Raw genomic sequence first — 19,037 nt, 5'->3', positions numbered from 1 at the left:
GCCTCCGGCCATCACACCTCCCACCAGTCCTTCCCTGTTCGTAAACAACAGATCTAGCAAGGCTCCTCCCCTGGTTGGCTCACCTACCAGCTGTGTCAGGAAGTTATCTTCCACACACTCCAGGAACCTCCTAGACTGTTTACTCACTACTGTGTTGTATTTCCAGCAGACGTCAGGGAAGTTGAAGTCCCACACGAGGACAAGGGCACATGATTCTGAGACTACTGCCAGCCGCTTGTAGAACGATTCATCTGTCTCTTCAACCTAGTTGGGTGGTCTATAACAGACTCCCAGCACAATATCTGCCTTATTGGCCTTCCCTCTCACCCTGTCGTGGTTTAACCCCAGCCAGCAACTAAACACCACGCAGCCGCTCACTCACTCCCCCCCACCCAGTGGGATGGGGGAGAAAATCGGGAAAAGAAGCAAAACCCGTGGGTTGAGATAAGAACGGTTTAATAGAACAGAAAAGAAGAAACTAATAATGATAATGATAACACTAATAAAATGAAAACAGCAATAATGAAAGGATTGGAATGTACAAATGATGCGCAGTGCAATTGCTCACCACCCGCCGACCGACACCCAGCTAGTCCCCGAGCGGCGAATCCCTGCCCCCACTTCCCCGTTCCTATACTAGATGGGACGTCACATGGTATGGAATACACCGTTGGCCACTTTGGGTCAGGTGCCCTGGCTGTGTCCTGTGCCAACTTCTTGTGCCCCTCCAGCTTTCTCGCTGGCTGGGCATGAGAAGCTGAAAAATCCTTGACATTAGTCTAAACACTACTTAGCAACAACTGAAGACATCAGTGTTATCAACATTCTTCGCATACTGAGCTCAAAACATAGCACTGTACCAGCTACTAGGAAGACAGTTAACTCTCTACCCCAGCTGAAACCAGGACACACCCTCACCCATAAGCACTCCACCTTGTTATCAGAATCGTGTAGCTCTGTACAGTCAAAACATTCCCTAACATAGAGAGCCACCCCACCACCTCTTCTACCTTGCCTATCCCTTCTGAAGAGCTTGTAGCCATCCATTGCAGCACTCCAGTCATGGGAGTCGTCCCACCATGTTTCCGTGATGGTGACTAAGTCATATCTATCCTGCTGCGCGATGGCTTCCAGCTCCTCCTGTTTATTGCCCATGCTGCGTGCATTGGCATAAATGAATTTGAGCTGGCCTATCGAATCCACCCCTAACATCGGCACGCTGCCCCCAGGCTCATCTCTGGTGCGCCTAGTTTTATCCCTTACCCCCTTCAAACCTAGTTTAAAGCCTTCTCTCTGAGCCCCGCCATCTCACGAGCGAGGATTCTTTTACCCCTTTGAGATAGCTGGATACCATCTGTCGCTAGCATGCCCGGTGCTGTGTAAACCTCCCCGTGATCAAAAAACCCAAAGTTCCACTGATGGCACCAGCCTCTGAGCCACGTATTAACCAGGTGTGTTTTCCTGTTCCTTTCAGTGTATTTCCCTGCCACTGAAGGGATTGAGGAAAACACTACCTGTGCTCCCGATCCTTCCACTAATCGTCCCAGTGCTCTGAAGTCCCTTTTGATTGCCTTTGGATTTCTCTCTGCAATCTCATCACTGCCAACCTGCACAACCAGCAATGGGTAATAATCAGAGGTCCGAACCAGACCAGGGTGTTCCCTGGTAATGTCTTTTACCCGGGCCCCAGGGAGGCAGCAGACTTCCCGGTGGGATGGGTCAGGTCTGCATATTGGGCCCTCTGTCCCCCTCAGAAGGGAGTCACCTACGACAATTACCCTCCTTTTTCTTTTTTCAGAGGATGTGAGAATGCGTGGGGCTGCCCAACTGAGCCTAGGCACCTCCCTAGATAGGGCTTCATCTACACCCTGATCTTCATTGACCTGGTCCTCAAGTTCCAGAGCCCCATACCTGTTGTGAAGGGGCAACTGGGAAGGTGAGGGAGACCGGGAGCGGATTCGCCTGCCTCCCCGAGCAGGGACCTGTATCCATTCCCCTCCATCTCTTAGATCCCCTCCTGCCTGGTGGCAAGAGGGCAGGGGAACCTCCGCTTCTTGCGGAGCCTCCATCTGCTGCCTCTGCCTCAGGGATGGTAGGGTGTGGGCCCACCAATCTATCTCCCTCTCACACTCCCTGATACTCCTCAACCTTTCCACTTCCTCCTTCAGCTCTACCACCAGGCTGAGCAGATCATTCACCTGGTCACATCTCACACAAGAGGTGCCCCCGCTGCCCTCCGTCATCAGTGATAGACTCAGACGCTCCCTGCAGCCAGAGACCTGGACAGCTGCATGTTTACATGGGACCTCTGTCTGCGTTGCCACATTTTTCCTAACAATGGCTTTCATCCGAGTGGCAACCATACCTGGGTCTCCCTCTGGGCCGACGCCCACCGCTTGAGTAGGCTTCTCGACCTTGGAAGAGGGGGGCTGCGCCCTACCTGCGCGAACTGCCGCGCGAACTGCCGCGCCACGCCCTGTTCGCCCATCGCGCAAACTGCCGCGCCACGCCCTGGTCGCCGGCGCTCCTCAGGGCCGTTTAAATCTCCCGCGGTTGCCCCTGGCAACGCCCACGCCGCCGCGTCAGCCTCTCTCGCGAGAGCCGCCGGCCCTGGACGGGTCCCTCCGCTCTTTCCCGGGGCTCCTGGGCCTCGGGAACCTCCCAGTCCGCCTCAATCTAGCGCTTAGCCGCCAACTTACCGACTTACCGTTGCCCCTGCTGGCCTCGCCACTGACTAATTAGCCTAATGCCCACCCGAGGGAGGGGCAGGGATGATAAAAGGACACAAACCAAAGCCCTGGGTGCGCAAGCCCACCGGAACCGGACCCCTCGGATGACTGGACCCCTCAGCTGACTGAACCAACACTGGACCCAGGACCGGCGAAATCTTTCTCTTCTCTCTCTCTCTCTTTCCCTTTTCCTTTTCCATAATCCCTACACCTCACCCATTTAGACATAAACCGTTGACCAAGTCTGGGACTAAGAGCAGATCCAGCTGCCCCTAGGCTCCTCTCTGAGAAGGAGTCTAGAAAGCAAGGGGGTCTGCTCTGAACCTCGTGACTCAGCGGGAGGGCTCTCCTTATTGTCTTCCCTGAGCTGATTCCCAGATAAGCAAGGCCTGTAGTATATGTTTGGTGATGCATGGTTAGCACGTTACACAGTTTACTGACATAGTTTCACGACAATTTTTGTTGTGAGCATACCAATTTTCGTGTTGAGCATGCCAATTCTTGTTGTGAGCAAATAAAAGTTGAGTTTTGTGAGTTAAAGGATCCCTGGTGTCGTTTCACCTTAATCCTGACCTGGGAATCAGCAAACCTGAGTCATCGTCCTGAGAAATTGGGACGTGACATTTTAATTGGCGTCACAGGCAGGATTCCCTGAGTCGAGGAGGATCATATGGGAATACCGACCATCCACCTGATTTACGGGCGGGGAGAGTCGGGAAGTGACTTCTCAGCCATTGGCCGGGAGAGGTCCAAGCAGTGGCAAGCCATGGCTGCCCAGGAAATGCTGGAGCTTGACTGTTTTCCCCTTTCTGAAAAATTGGACGAATATAAGGCGTGTCCCACTGTGACGGTCTGACAAATTATAGTCAATGTCTCAAACATTCGTTAAAGAACTTTGGTGGGGAAAACGGCCTCTGTAAAAACACTGGAGTTTTGTGAACAGGACAACGTGGCCAGAGGAGAGGGCCTCCTGGAGGGTGGGACCGCGCTTCTCCAAAGCCGCAATTCCTTATCTTAAGTGACCAGGAGAAGGAGCACAGCATATGCGCCTGGAGGAGGAGGCCCCACGGAGGATGGGACTGTGCTTCTATCTTAAGCGGTCATGCCAGCAGGAAAAGAGAGGCAACTCCACAATGAACCCCCCCCCCAAAGCTCACCGACCGATTCCAGAGAACCCCGGGAATGGGAACTGCACATGTCGAGACCATCAACTAACACACTATAAAAGAGGGAGAACGAGTTCTCAGGGCGCGCCCTCCGGAACTGGATCTCTACGCTGGCTGGACCAACGCTGGACCCAGGACTGGTGAAACCCTTTTCTTCTCTCTTTCTTTCCTTCTCTCTCTCTTTCTCTCTCTCCCTCTTTTCCTTCTCTCTTTTCCACAGTCCCTACACCTCATCCTTTTAAACATAAACCATTGACCAAGTCTGAGACTAGGAGTGGATCTAGCCGCCCCTGGGCTCCTCTTTGAGAAGGAGTCCAGAAAGCAAGGGGGTCTGCTCTGAACCTCGTGACTCAATGGGAGGGCTCTCCTTCTGACACAGTTCCATGTTCGTTTTTCCATTTCTTTTTCTACACCTTCCTTCTCTTCTCAAACAGCAGCTTAACGACATGTTGCGAGGTTCATATTGATAAGTTCACGTGTACTTGGGCAAGGTTAGCTAGGTTGAATAAATGTTGATTGTTGTTTGAACTCCCCTGGTGTCGTTTCACCTTAATTCTGACAAAGGAAATCCACGAACCTGAGTCGCTCCAACTTTGGGACGTGACATCCACCCCACCAGGGATGATACAGGCTCACAATAATTGGCATGATCCTAAATCAGTGGCAGAAAGAATTACAGTATTGGCAAAAGAGCAAGAACAGAGACTGGGAAAAGGAAAGGCAATGGTATGGAGAGTGTTGGGAGCCGCTCTAATGGCAATCCAACAATATGGGAGTTTAAGCAAATCTGCTGAAAGCATGAAATCTCTCCAAGACTTTGTGAGGGAGCTGCAAAATCAGTTGGTGGAAGAAAGGGCTAGAAGGATAAGAGCAGAGACCCTGTTAGATATGGAATGCAAGGCGAATCACCAACTTCGTACTGACCTGTTTGACTTACAAGGTAGGGAGAAAATACTGTGTGAAGCACTTAAGGACCGGAGTGGAGCTAGTGACTCCGATTCTGAAAGTGAGGCTGGTTTTCCATCCCTAGAAAAGAGAGACAACCCTAGAGAACCTTGGTCACTGACACAAAGGGCGGCTTATTGGGTGGGAGGTTTAGACCCTCTAGAAAGAGGAGATCCAATCAGTATTGATACCCCCAATATTGATCACTTAACTGAAAGCATCCAAAAAACCGCCTGCCTCCAACTCCTGCATCATAGACAATTAATCCCGAGGCAACCATCCCCAATGCCATTGATAGCTGATAAAATTCAGTTGCAAGACCAGTTAAGGGACGCCCTGACTCCCCAAGCAGGAAATCCTGCCAGGCCAAGAACGGGCAGAACCCTAACCTGGGGGGAGGTTGCCCGGGAATTAATTAATTATGGAAGGAGAATGGGAGTCAGGAGGAATTTATTATGGGCTGAAGGAATTGAGAGGGGAATTCCCCGAGATTTAATGGAGGGGATGCCCACCATGGCACTGGAGAAGCTTGTCCATGCGTGGAAGGGAAAGGGGGAAATACCCCCAAAAGAAGGACCACCTACTCGAGTTAAGTGCTGGTTGCTAGGATATGAGACTGCAGTAGAAACTGTAATGATATTGGGACTAGATTTGCTGAAAGGACGAGCCTGGATAGACTCGAGAGGAAGAGAGTGGGTGTTTGGTCTCCCCACCGTGTCTGTGCGGCTATTACAGCCTGCACCTGAACTACCCCCTTCTAAGATTGTTAATGTCAAACCTTTACTTGCTCCCCCTAGGGACAAGAGAAGGGATCACTTCAGTGATAGCTGAATTACGGGAGCAAGGGATAGTTGTCCCCACACGCTTGCCTTGTAATTCCCTGGCGTGGCCAGTCCGTAAACCGAGCGGAAAGTGGCAACTGACCATTGACTATAGGTGCCTGAATGCCAACACGGGCCCCTTAACAGCTGCGAGGCCTAACATAGCTGAGCTAATTGCGACCACACAAGAACAAGCCCATCAAATTTTAGCAACTACTGATGTAAAAGATCTATTCTTTATGGTCCCTTTGCAGGAAGCAGACAGAGACCGCTTTGCTTTTACATGGGAAGGCATGCAATTCACTTTTACACATCTCCCCCAGAGATATCGGCACTCGCCGACAATGGCTCATTATGCATTGGCTCAAGAGTTCGCCCAAATCACTCCTGCAGAAGGGGTTAAGGTATACCAGTATATTTATGATGTATTGATTGGCAGCCCTGATACCAAAGTAGTGGGACAGACCCAAGCAGAGATAATTGCTCACCTAGAAAAATTTGGACTCCAAATTCCAGATGAAAAGATACAACTCTCATCTTCCAAAGCGAAGTTCCTGGGTATCTGGTGGAGGGGAGGAACAGTGTACATTCCCCCCGAAACCTTAACTACCCTTGAACAGGTTAAAATGCCTGGAAATAAGAGGGAACTACAACATGCCCTAGGTTTGCTCGTATTCCGGAGACAACATATTCCTGATTTCTCTATCATAGCCCGCCCCCTCTATGACTTAACACACAGAAGAGCTGCTTGGGAGTGGACCCCCATTCACGAGGAAGCTCTGAAACTGTTAATCTTTGAGGCCGGGGTATATCAGGCCTTAGGGCCAATACACCCAACAGATCCACTCCACATCGAGTGGGGTTTTGCAATTCACAGACTGTCCATACATATGTGGCAATGCGGACCAGAAGGCGTGACTCGGCCTATGGGGTTCTATTCGCGCAGTTTCAAAGATGCAGGAAAACGGTATTCAGTTTGGGAAAAAGGCCTCTTTGTAGTTAGCCTAGCTTTGCAGGATAACAGGAGCTACTTTACTGCCGGGTTGGTCCAAAAGTGGGTACACAATGAAGAAATACAGTGGGTTTTCCACACCCCATACTACCTTCAAGTAAATGGGATAGTGGAGCGTACTAATGGACTTATAAAACAAGCCCTAAAACCCCACAAACTGGGATGGCCGCAACAAGTGCCAGACGCAGTCACGAAAGTAAATAGCCGCTGGGGGGTGAACGGATGTCCTAGACTGACCGCATTTTGCCCAAAGCCCCCCTCCCTACTTCCAGGAAAGGGAGATAAGAAAGATCCAATACACCCGCTCCACTATCCTGGACAACCTGTCCTGGTAGATTTACCTACTGTAGGGGAAGTATCTGTATGTGTGAATAGCAACCGATGCACATGGAAAAGACCACCGAATCCACACGCGATGGATAATACCCTCGTTTTAATCTATGTATGCTTTATATTTGCACTTTGTAGAACCAAGGAGAAAGACGGCAAGGGACGCATGTTAGTCCTGACTATATTAATTGTTATTTGTGTTATCAGTTTATTGTTATTTGTAATTTTTGTCTGTTATTATAGGGAAAGATGCTTTGGGGAGGCTTCTCCCTCATCCTCATCCTTTCCACTGGAGGACAGGGAAAAGATTCTCCAGATTTAGCTTGGAATTTGATTCAAGGTTTTATGCACCTCTGGGATGACACCAATCCAGGTGTTTGTACAAAGGAATTCGATTCGGCCTCATTAATCTATATATCATCAATCTTGTGGGAAAAAAAAAAAAAGAAAAAAAAAAAGCTGGTAAACCAAATTGCTCCTGGAACAATGCTTCCGGGGGACATTTCACGGCTCTAAAAAAACCCCCCAAAAACCTCTCTGTGACAATTCAAAGATTTATCTTCCCTGAGGAGGAAACCTTGAATCTTGTGATGTTGTTGTTAAAAGAACATGGGGTATATGGGATGTTAAATCTCACCGATGGAGAATGCTGTCTCACCATATACAACGCAACTACCTCCTTAGAAGAAGCAAGAAAGAAGATGAGAGAAGTTACAGACAAGACTGGAGAACTTTTCTAAGCGATGCAACCAAGAGACTGACTTAACGGAGGATTGTTGCTGACCTCTCTCCTAACGTCCTTGGGACTCACGGGGTGGGGAAAATGACTTGTTAGCATTGGACACATGTTATCTGGATTTTTTGTTCTTAATGCTTGGCTGTGAAATTGTTCACTGTATGATGACCTGTGCCATCCCTTCCCTCTCTTCTCTCTGTTAAGTGAAGTTTTATATGTTATCTCTCTTCTTTTTCTCTCTCTCCCCTTTCTTAACATCTAAATCACCAGCCTGGGAGAAGACTACAGAGAATATTATATAGACAGTGTTTGAGCCACGGGGTGGTGTGAGAGACTGAAAGAGTTAATGTCTCAAACATTGTGGTGGGGCAAGTTCTGCTTAAGGACTAACTCTGCATAACAAGGAACTCTGCCTAGCAAGGAACCACAGGTGGAAAGAAGCCAATCAGCACAGATCAGCAACAGGAGGGGGGGCATGCCAGAGGGTGCACAGCTCCCAGTTCTGATAATGCTCTTCTGATATGCTGAGCAGGGCAGCTCACAATGTATGGCCAAAGATCAAACAATGGTCACATCTGCAGGGAAGGGGAAGTTACTCCCCAAACGACCCCCAAGCCCACCGACCCATTTCCTAAAGGTTCTGAAAGCACAAACCGCTCATGACGCCTAATGAGTTCTAGTGCCCACCCAAAAGAGGGGCAAGGAGATTATAAAAGGGCACGAATTGAAGCCCCAGGTGCGTGTGTCCACTGGAACTGGACCCCTAGGCTGGCTGGACCCCTAGGCTGCCTGACCAACACTGGACCCAGGACCACTGAAATCTTTCTCTTTTCCTTTTTCTCACACTGTCTTGCTCTGTCTTCCTCTTTCATGATCCCTACACCTCATCCCTTTAAGATGGTTACCACGGGTTACAGGGTTTACTGAGGTAGTTCCATGCCAATTCCTGTTGAGAGAAACCCCGACACCTGCTGTTAACGCCTCCCAAGTTCAGTTTGCCTCTGTCATGAATAAAATGTTTAACTGATCGTTTGGTGTCGTTTCACCTTAATTTAGCCCGAGGGAATTCCAAACTCAACAGGACTCCCTGGTCTGTCCAGCCCGGGTCATGACACCTACTGATACTATTCTTAACTTTTTGTTTCCCCTGTAGGAGTCACAGTACATGTTACTACAAAACAGACATACAGGAATTTAATTGCCAAACCAAGCTGTAGCTTGAACCATGTTCCCAACAAGTTGCATTTGATAGTTACCTTTGTTTAGCCAGGCTACATACTACAAAGTCTTATATCACGTTGGCCAACAGACACACAAAAATGGGAGCTGACAAGGAGCAGCAACGTTCAGAGCTCATGATAAAGCCACGTTAGAAGCGGTGTGTTTCCAAACATTCAGCCCACGTCAGACTCCAACCCCAATTAATTGTGTAAGAAACTCCTCCCCAAAATGCAAACTTCATTTTTTTTTCTTTCAATTCGCACAAACATTCCTGAGAATGAGCTGAGATACCTTTTGCTGTGAAAAGCAAAGCAAGCCGCTGACACTAAGCATACCAAGCAAGATAAATCTGAAGCCAGGTTATCTTCTCTTTCAGTTTGCTCAGTGCAAAATGCTTTGAAATATTTATTGCAGAATCGTAGAAGTATATAGCTCAAAGGGATTTGAAAAGCTATGTACTTCTTCCCACTGTCCCAAGGCAGAATCAGCTGCTCTGGTGTCATAACTGAGAGATGTTTCTCCCAATTGTTCTTGAAGACTGGCATCCTATTCCCACAGTTCACCATCACTGCCATTAGAAAGTGTTTCCCATTTTCAAACTGCCATTCACTTACTCTGTGGCAGTCCTGCAGCACCAAAACATTTCACTTTTCTCTCCTCAGTCTCCCATTCTTTGGACTGAAAAGCCCTCAATCTTTCACCATCAGATGTTATTTGCTGCATCCCTGAGGTCTCTTATTGCTCTTTTGTGGACTTTTTCCAGTTTGTGCCTGGCTTCTCTGTGGTAGACACAGCTCTCGTGCTGGCCTGTCCAGTCACAGGCTCAGTGTATCCTCCTACAGCTCGCACTGCTACCCCTAATGGCACTTTTTTTCCCCCTCCCTGCAACTGGAGGATAATGTTGCCTCATGTTCACCCTGTACCTAACTACATCCCCCAGATCCCTTTCTGCCAAACTCCTGGCAATTTATCCCTTCCCTACCTGTGCCCATTCCTCTCATTACTTCTGGGAAAGCAGTCTTGGACTCGTCTTTATTGAGTTACACCATCCTTTTTCAGCCCAAATCTTTAATTCGTTGAGATTCTTTAGAATTCAAATCGCTCCAGAGATGTGCTCACAGCACTCCCACCTTGGTGTCATCTGCAAATTTAATAATCCATCTCTACTTTATGAAAATTCTGAGTAGTGGTGGACAAAAACCAACCTCAGTCTAATGTCTCACAACAGTCTTCCATTTTGATTCACCAATTTTACAGCCTCCATGTTGACCAGGGCATGTTTATTGCTAATGAGTTCATCTACACCTCCCCTCAGATTATAAACACCCAGTCCTCTTTTTCATATCTGCTTATGGTGAGAGAGTTAGAAATAAAGATAACACTAATGAGGGATGAGATTTTCTCAAACATAAGCCATCATGCATAATTGGACAGAGTTGCAAAGACCTGTGCCCAAGGAACTTGCCAACACAAATGAACAAACCTCACACTAATCATAGAATCATAGAATGGTTTGGGTTGGAAGGGACCTTTAAAGGTCATCTAGTCTAACCCGCCCGCAATGAGCAGGGACATCTTCAACTAGATCAGGTTGCTCAGAGCCTTGTCCAACCTGACATTGAATGTTTCCAGGAGTGGGGCATCTACTACCTCTCTGGGCAACCTGTTCCAGTGTTTCACCACCCTCATCGTAAAAAATTTCATACTTATATCTAGTCTGAATCTAGCCTCTTTTAGTTTAAAACCATTACCCCTTGTCCAATTGATAGCATATTTCCACACATTCTGTATGGTATGTCTAAATATTTTGATGGTTTTAATATTTTGTACCAACCGTGGAAACTGGTTTGCTGCTAGGTGACTGTAAAAGTGAGATTTGGTAAATAATTATTAGAAATCTTATACTAACACTATGATTGAAACAATAGGCAAAAGTATAACCAAGCAATTAACTAGTAGAGGTAGTTACTCATAGGTTTTGCAGTTCTTTGCTCTTATGACTAGATGTTCCTGTACGCTAGATGAGAACAATGTTGAAACTGACCACATGTGATTGAAACTGCCTTAAGCTTCAAGATCAAAGAACAAGGACAAGAACAAAGACTTCAGGGACAGCCAACAAGAACTTCAAATGGGTCGGTGGTCACAAAAGCAGCCCTTCGACTCAAATGGATCCTTCATTGCGCATGATCGGATATAGGCAGTACTATGATAATCAGTTATAATCATTTTTATGTGTATGTATACTAATCTGATTAATATGCAATTAGTTATTCTATATAACCTGTTAGTGCTGAAGCTGTGGCATGCACGCTAGGTGGAACTATCCCCCATGCATCCAGTGCTGCAATAAAGAATGCCTGCTTTCTAAAACTCCAAAATGAGTCTTAGAGAGTATTTCTTTACAGGCTGTGAATTTTGGTATAATTTTGGCGACCCAGATGGGACGAGGCTTCTGAGACTCGACGGACGTGGGATCGCAGGACCTCCAGCCGGCACCGAGATTTCTCGGGGAGACCCTTGATCCCCATTCCCCGGGCTCACAAGCCAAGGCCACTGGTAAGATTTTATTCAAAGGCATTCTTTTGATTAACCTGGTTCTGGTATTCTGGTCTGATATTCTGTCTGGTACTCTTACCTGTAAGCCTGACTAAGAGAAGTCAGCAAGGAAGAAATATAAAAGGATCCTTAAAAATCTGGTATTCTGGTAGAAGTACTTCTCTGGTAAAAGGTAGTTGTCTCACTGATTGAAGGCGAAGATACCCATTTGGTTTGGTCTCGGTACTTTGATTAAGGCTTTGGTGTTTGACTATTGATTTTGGATATGACCTTAGATCTCTGATTGATTCTGTTTGATATTTTGAATTAGGCTCTGATATTTGAGTTTCCGATTTTTTGATTTTTGTATACTGAAGGTATTGATAATGGGAACAGGACAGTCAAGTGAACTCCCTAAAAAAATTACCTCTCGGGTGTGTTTTAAAGCACTGGAAACAGCTGGGGGGTGTCCTGGGTGGTAACATGTGGAGAGAAGATTTGATTAAATACTGTAATCATTGGTGGCCTCTGTATAAGCTTGATGAAGGGGAAAAGTGGCCTGTGAATGGGACACTAAATTATAATACCATGTTACAACTTATGTTATTTTTGAGACGTGAGCAGAAATGGGACGAAGTTATGTATTGTGATTTGTTCTTTACCTTAAAGAATCATCCTGAGTGGCAAAAGGATTGTGGAATTAATATGCCACCCAGCGATCCTTTTGTGTTATTTTTGGAAAAAGAGAAAAACAAAAAAGGGTGATAATAATCTCAGAAGGTGCTGGTCTGCATGTAGTATTGGGCAAAGATGTTTAAAGTTATACGAGCAAGAACAAAAGGATGATACTGAAATGATAATTGGATCTCAAAGGGCCCCACCTAAAACTGCTCCCAGAAATAGTGATGAAAGAGAGCCCATGAGTAGTCCTGTCACAGGGCAAACAAGAGCTAAACAGAGCGAAGTTATTCAAGCTCCTCTTCATCAGGTTCTTGGGACTGAGGGTATGGCAACTATTAAAGTACCCTTTTCTATTGTGGATTTAAATAATTGGAAAGTAGCAGCTGGGAGCTATCAGGAAAACCCTGATCAAACAGCCCATGCTTTTGAAACAATTATTCAGACTCAGGATCCTGATTGGAAACACATACAAGTAATAATGGATGTACTTTTTGATAGTGCAGAAAGAGAAATGATCCGGAGAGCTGCTAAGCACAAGTAGCTTCTGGAGTATTACAGGGAACAGTGGAACAAAATTTTCCATCTACTGATCCCAAATGGGATCCTAATAAATTGGCTCAGAGAAGACTGCTAGATCAATATAAAAAATGGGTTCTATTCTGAATCAGAAATGCTATGCCTAAGGTGATTAACATGTCTAAATTATATGAAATTAAACAAGATAGAAAAGAGTCTCCCACTGAATTTCTTGAGTAGATTAAAAGATGCTGCTAGGAAATATACTAATATGGATCCTGAGTCTGAAGAAGGAAAAGCTCAATTGGCTCCTTTATTTATAGGACAATCCTCTGATGATATCAGAAGGAAATTACAAAAATTACAAGGAGCAGATTCTCAAGATTGGGGAAAATTATTAGAAGTTGCCTGGGTGGCATATAGAAAGAGAGATGAATTACAGAGTAAAATGAATGCAAGGTTAGTAGCTGCTCTGGAAGTAGGAGCTGGCATGGGACGAGGCAGAGGAGTTATTCCTCGAGGAAGGGGACGTGGTCGAGGAATGGGACGAGGGAGAGGAACTGGATTGGGGTCACCAGTGGGATTAAACCAGCCCCTGGGACCGAATCAGTGTGCATATTGTAAACAAGAAGGACACTGGAAAGGGGAATGTTCCCTGAGACCTACAAAGTCACAAGTGATCCCAATTTCACTACGCAATCTCAGCAAGTTGCCCCTTTCTTGGGAAAGTTGAGTGAAAGTATCTGACAGGGACCGGAGGGGAGTTTCCCAGCAGAACCTCTGGTTACAGCGAAACTGGGAGAACAGAAAATTGAATTTTTAGTTGACACTGGAGCCACCTTATCAGTTTTAAACACCTTAGAGGGGGAATTAAGTTCTGAAGAAATTAGTGTTGTTGGTGCGACAGGTGAACGAGAGACTAGACCCTTCTTTAAACCTTTGACAATGAAATTAGGAAAGCAATGGGTCACTCATCAGTTTCTGTATTTGCCAAATTCTCCTAAACCCCTGTTAGGGAGAGACCTACTTGAGAAATTGGAGGCAGAAATTAAATTTAAAAATTGTGAGATTAAAATTTTAATTCCAGAAACTAAACATATTGAAGCAGTGGCTTTGTTGTTACAGGATGGTTACCGAAAGCAGAAGATCATACCAGTCGAAGTAAATAATGCTGTAATTCCAATCATCTGGGCTGGGGAAGTTCCTGGTAAATCCAAAAGAGGAGAGCCTGTGAGAATTGATTTAAAGCCAGGATCAAGTCCGGTAAGAATTAAACAATACCCCCTAAAACTGGAAAGTCGGAAAGGGTTAGTACCGATAATGCAAAAATTTCTAAAGTACAAATTGTTAATAGAATGTGAATCCAAATATAACACCCCAATCTTGCCTGTTAAAAAGGCTAATGGTAAAGATTACAGATTAGTTCAAGACCTCAGAGCAATAAATCAAATAGTACAAGATATTCATCCGGTAGTGGCAAATCCTTATACTTTGTTAACAACCCTAACAGAGAAACAAGAAGGGTTCACAGTGTTAGACTTAAAAGATGCCTTTTTCTGTATTCCCTTGGATCCCAATAGTCAAGAGCTTTTTGCTTTTGAATGGGAAAATCCTGAGACTGGGAGAAAAACACAATATACGTGGACAGTCTTGCCTCAAGGCTTAAAGAATAGTCCTACCATTTTTGGAAATCAATTGGCACAAGAATGAGAGATTTGGAAGAAAGACAATAATCAAGGAATCTTGCTGCAATATGTGGATGATCTGTTAATTGCAGCTGAGACAGAAGAACAATGCACAAAGTTAACTATTAGCCTTTTGAACTTTTTGGTGGATATCGAGTGTCAAAAGAAAAAGCCCAAATAACCCAGAGAGAAGTAACTTATTTGGGTTTTGAAATCCTGAAAGGACAGAGACAATTAGGAACTGAGAGAAAGGAGGCAATTTGTTGTCTCCCTGAGCCTAAAACTCTAAAAGAATTGCGAGCATTTCTGGGAATGGTTGCGTGGCGTCGCCTGTGGATTGCAAATTATGGCTTGCTGGTCCGACCTTTATACGAGCAGTTCAAAACCTCAAAAAATGAATTGGACTGATGCCGAGAAAGCTGCTTTCAAAGAATTGAAACAGGTTTTAATGGAGGCGCCAGCCCCAGGCCTGCCAGATCTCACAAAGACATTTGAACTCTTTACTCATGAAAGAAAAGGTATAGCTCTGGGTGTCCTGGTCCAATATCTGGGACCAAGTCCGCGAGCTGTGGCCTACTTCTCGAAACAATTAGACAATGTGAGTCTGAGAGCTGTCTCTGCAACTGTGCTATTGATCCAAGAAGCTTGCAAGTTCACCCTAGGACAGAGAATTACAGTGTACTTTCCCCACATGGTGATCACTGTGCTCAAACAGAAAGGGGGGCATTGGTTATTCCCTAGTAGAATGCTGAAATACCAAGTGGTGTTGCTGGAACAAGATGATGTTTACTTAAAAACTACTACTATAGTTAACCCTGCTGTGTTTTTAACAACTGATCAAGTTAAAGGAGAACTGGAACATGACTGCTTGCAGACAATCGAAGGAGTTTACTCCAGCCAACTGGATCTCTGAGATGTGCCACTAGAAGGAACAGATTGGGAACTATATACCGATGGAAGCAGTTTCATCCGTGAAGGAAAACGTCTATCAGGATATGCGGAACTACTACTGAGAAGGTAATTGAATCGCCAGCTTTGCCATTGAATGTATCTGCCCAAAAGGCTGAATTTATAGCTCTTACTCGAGCACTGGAACTAAGTCAAGGAAAGGGAGTCAACATTTGGACAGACTCAAAGTATGCTTTTGAAGTAGTACATGCACATGGAGCAATATGGAGAGAAAGAGGACTGTTATCTGCACAAGGAACCACCATTCAGCATGCAGAACAAATACTGAAATTGTTAGAAGTCATTCAAAAGCCAACAGCAGTCATGATAACACACTGCAAAGCACATCAGTCAGGTAGGACTGTCCCTGAAACAGGTAACCGATTGGCTGATAGAGCTGCTAAAGAGGCTGCAGAAAAAGGCATCCTAGCACTAGTTCCAGAGAAAAGTGTAAATTTGCCTAAAGATGCTCCAACTTATAATGAAAAAGATGAAGAATTAATTATTAAATTGCAGGCTAACAAAAATGAAACAGGATGGGCTGTAACACCAACAGGTCAAATAATAGTCCCACCCTCAATAATGAGAGAAATTTCCTGAGCTGAACATAACACAGTATATTGGGGAACAGAAAGTAAAATATTACAAAGATTATTTAAACAATTATAAGCGGATGTGAAATTTATATAACAAAAAAATCCCCAAACCAGTAATAAGATTATCTTTGGAATTACTAAAGAAGGAAATTCTCCAGGAGAATATTAGCAAATTTATTTTACAGAATTGCCCCAAAAAGAAGGATATTGATACATCCTAGTTTTAGTTGATACCTTTACTGGGTGGCCTGAGGCTTTCCCTTGTCACACCAACAAAGCAAGAGAAGTAGTTAAAGTCTTGCTCAAAGAGATAATACCAAAATTTGGGGTGCCTGTAGGAATGTCATAGAATCATAGAATCATAGAATCATTTCGGTTGGAAAAGACCTTCAAGATCATCAAGTCCAACCATTAACCATGCCCCCTAAACCATGCCCTGGAGTACCCTGTCCACTCGCTTTTTGAATACCTCCAGGGATGGTGACTCAACCACTTCCCTGGGCAGCCCATTCCAATGTTTGACAACCCTCTCAGTAAAAAAATTTTTCCTAATATCTAACCTAAATCTCCCTTGCCTCAACTTGAGGCCATTTCCTCTTGTCCTATCTCCAGACACCTGACAGAAGAGACCAACACCCACCTCACTACAACCCCCCTTCAGGTAGTTGTAGAGAGCGATAAGGTCTCCCCTCAGCCTCCTCTTTTCTAGACTGAACAATCCCAGATCCCTCAGCTGCTCCTCATAAGACTTGTGCTCAAGGCCCCTCACATACTTGGTTGCCCTTCTCTGGACACGCTCCAGCAACTCAATGTCTTTCCTGTAGTGAGGGGCCCAAAACTGAACACAGTACTCAAGGTGCGGCCTCACCAGTGCCGAGTACAGGGGAACAATCACCTCCCTGTTCCTGCTGGCCACACTGTTCCTGATACAGGCTAGGATGCCGTTGGCCGCCTTGGCCACCTGGGCACACTGCTGGCTCATATTCAGCCGGCTGTCAACCAGCACCCCCAGGTCTTTCTCTGCCGGGCAGCTTTCCAGCCACTCTTCCCCAAGCCTGTAGCGCTGCATGGGGTTGCTGTGACCCAAGTGCAGGACCCGGCACTTGGCCGTGTTAAACTTCACACAATTGGCCTCAGCCCATCAATCCAGCCTGTCCAGATCTCTCTGTAGAGCCTCCCTACCCTCAAGCAGATCGACCCTGCCTCCCAACTTGGTGTTGTCTGCAAACTTGCTGAGGGTGCACTCAATCCCCTCATCCAAATCATCAATAAAGATATTAAACAGAACAGGGCCCAACACCGAGCCCTGGGGAACACCACTCGTGACCCTCCGCCAACTGGATTTCACCCCATTCACCACTACCCTCTGGGCTCGGCCATCCAGCCAGTTTTTCACCCAGTGAATAGTGCACTTATCCAGGCCACGAGACGCCAGCTTCTCAAGGAGTATGCCATGAGAGACAGTGTCAAAGGCCTTGCTGAAGTCTAGGAAAATAACATCAACAGCCTTTCCCTCATCCACTAGGCGGGTCACCTGGTCATAGAAGGAGATCAGGTTGGTCAAGCAGGACCTGCCTTTCGTAAACCCATGCTGACTGGGCCTGATCCCCTGCTTGTCCTGGAGCTGCCGTGTGAGTGCTCTCAAGACAAACCGTTCCATAATCTTCCCCGGTACCGAGGTCAGGCTGACAGGCCTGTAGTTCCCCGGATCCTCCCTCCGACCCTTCTTGTAAATGGGCGTCACATTGGCAAGCCTCCAGTCCTCTGGGACCTCCCCTGTTGACCAGGATCGCTGATAGATGATGGAGAGTGGCTTGGCAAGGACCTCCACCAGTTCCCTCAGTACTCTTGGATGGATCCCATCAGGTCCCATAGATTTGTGAGTGTCCAGATGGCGTAGCAGGTCCCTAACTAATTCCTCCTGGATTAAGGGGGGTATGTTATGCTCTTCATCCTTACCTTCCAGCTCATGAGGTGGTGTACCCTGAGGATGATTGGACTCACTATTAAAGACTGAGGCAAAGAAGGCATTAAGTACCTCGGCCTTTTCCTCATCACTGGTTGCTACGTTCCCTTCTGTATCCATTAAAGGATAGATATTCTCCTTGGGATTCTTTTTACTGTTAACATATTTGTAAAAACATTTTTTGTTGTCCCTTACGATAGTGGCCAGATTTAGTTCTAGCTGAGCTTTTGCCTTTCTAATTTTCTCTCTGTATGATCTAACAAGATCCCTGTACTCCTCCCAAGTTGCCCGCCCTTTCCTCCAGAGATTATAAACTCTCCTTTTCTTCTTAAGTCCTAGCAAAAGCTCCCCATTCAGCCAGGCCAGTCATTTTCCTTGGCGGTTCGACTTGTGGCACATGGGAATAGCCTGGTCCTGAGCCATTAAGATTTCCTTTTTAAAGAATGTCCATCCCTCCTGGACCCCTTTGCCCTTCAGGACCATCTCCCAAGGGACTCTCTCAACCAGTGCCTTGAAGAGGCCAAAGTTAGCCCTCCGGAAGTCCATAGTGGTGGTTTTGCTGACCACCTTCTTTGCCTCACCAAGAATTGAAAATTCTACCATTTCATGGTCACTAAGCCCAAGACGGCCTCCGGCCATCACACCTCCCACCAGTCCTTCCCTGTTCGTAAACAACAGGTCTAGCAAGGCTCCTCCCCTGGTTGGCTCACCCACCAGCTGTGTCAAGAAGTTATCTTCCACACACTCCAGGAACCTCCTAGATTGTTTACTCACTGCTGTGTTGTATTTCCAGCAGATGTCAGGGAAGTTGAAGTCCCCCACAAGGACAAGGGCACACGATTCTGAGACTACTGCCAGCCGCTTGTAGAACGATTCATCCGTCTCTTCAACCTGGTTGGGTGGTCTATAACAGACTCCCAGCACAATATCTGCCTTATTGGCTTTCCCTCTCACCCTCAGCCATAATCACTCCACCTTGTCATCAGAATCGTGTAGCTCTGAACAGTCAAAATATTCCCTAACATAAAGAGCCACCCCACCACCTCTTCTACCTTGCCTGTCCCTTCCCTTCTGAAGAGCTTGTAGCCATCCATTGCAGCACTCCAGTCATGGGAGTCATCCCACCATGTTTCCGTGATGGTGACTA

At 46.2% G+C, this 19,037-nt stretch overlaps 1 protein-coding gene across 1 annotated transcript in view; it reads left to right on the top strand.

Moving 5' to 3' along the window:
* The first annotated feature begins 3,985 nt into the window (after positions 1–3,985).
* Positions 3,986–19,037, top strand: part of LOC128136128 (uncharacterized) — a 280,224-nt gene continuing 265,172 nt past the window's right edge. Inside the window, exon 1 of the mRNA XM_052775288.1 lies at positions 3,986–4,035. The gene's annotated coding sequence lies outside the window, so the exon portion shown is untranslated. The remainder of the gene's footprint in view (positions 4,036–19,037) is intronic.

This window comes from Harpia harpyja, chromosome W, assembly GCF_026419915.1.
Source record: "Harpia harpyja isolate bHarHar1 chromosome W, bHarHar1 primary haplotype, whole genome shotgun sequence".
Lineage (NCBI taxonomy): Eukaryota > Metazoa > Chordata > Aves > Accipitriformes > Accipitridae > Harpia > Harpia harpyja.
The sequence above is the reverse complement of the archived record's forward strand: the minus strand, read 5'-3'. Positions and strand labels throughout refer to the sequence as shown.